We start from the raw sequence: 945 nt of genomic DNA, 5'->3' as shown, positions 1-945 counted from the left end.
TATTTCAGCACGTAACATCTGCTCATTAATATTATAGTACAGTTTCCAGTCCCCCATTAATATTATAGTACAGTTTCCAGTCCCCCATTAATAAGTGTTGTAGCAGTTTACTTTATTTTCACGCTACATGTTGGTGGTATTGAGTGTAACTGTAAGCATTTGCTACAGTATGTATGTTACTTTGTTACTTAAAGAGTGACCAAATACCTGTCGTCCCTGAAGCGCGAACATGGCTCGCCATCTGGTGCTAAACTTAAGCATTATCAGTGTGATCATAAGTTCCAGTCTTAGTTCAGTTGGCCAGAACTTCCGTCACGTTAAGGTTTAAGCTAGCCCTTATATTATACTTCAGAGATGAGAAACTTTCGGACGGCAGAGTTCCACCAAGCATTTGTTTTAACAAGATGTCTATTGGATTCAGAAATTTTAAATAGAGCATGCAATCATTTAGTACTACAAAACAGTGTGTAGGAGTACAATACACCACTCCTTTTGAAGTTAGGCCTACTTTCAGAGTAATGTAAAATCTAAGGCTTAAAGATTCTTTGCAAATCAACAACAACATCAAAAATGGTGCCGAAAAGTTTATTCAAATAGTACACTTAATCATTTATATGTTTATTGGATCGAAAGTTGACATCTGATCTCCATCTTGAGGGGAAAACAGTTTCAGGCAGAAATGATTAAAAAAGTGATCAATGTTAAGATGACTTTTGGATGTGAGAATTATTATTGTTACTGTTTGTGGAGAATATAGAATAAAAATGGACGTGTTTCAAACTTTTGAAGTAATGTAGTCCGTATCAAGGTTTAAAAGGCCTATACGTTTCTTCTTACAATACACCAATTTTATATTAATGAGAAAACCTGAATAATTCCTTTTCCAAGTTAATTATTATTTTTTTAAAGAAGTAAACAACGTAACTACGGAAGTTACTATATTGG

The 945-nt window shown here is 34.1% G+C and overlaps 1 protein-coding gene across 2 annotated transcripts in view; it reads left to right on the top strand.

Annotated features, from left to right (window-relative positions):
* Window positions 1-945, top strand: part of LOC106472976 — a 29147-nt gene that overhangs the window by 7371 nt on the left and 20831 nt on the right. The gene's annotated exons all lie outside the window — the stretch shown is intronic.

Source organism: Limulus polyphemus, unplaced genomic scaffold (genome assembly GCF_000517525.1).
Source record: "Limulus polyphemus unplaced genomic scaffold, Limulus_polyphemus-2.1.2 Scaffold5784, whole genome shotgun sequence".
NCBI classification, from domain to species: domain Eukaryota; kingdom Metazoa; phylum Arthropoda; class Merostomata; order Xiphosura; family Limulidae; genus Limulus; species Limulus polyphemus.
This window is presented reverse-complemented; position numbering and strand designations above follow the sequence as displayed.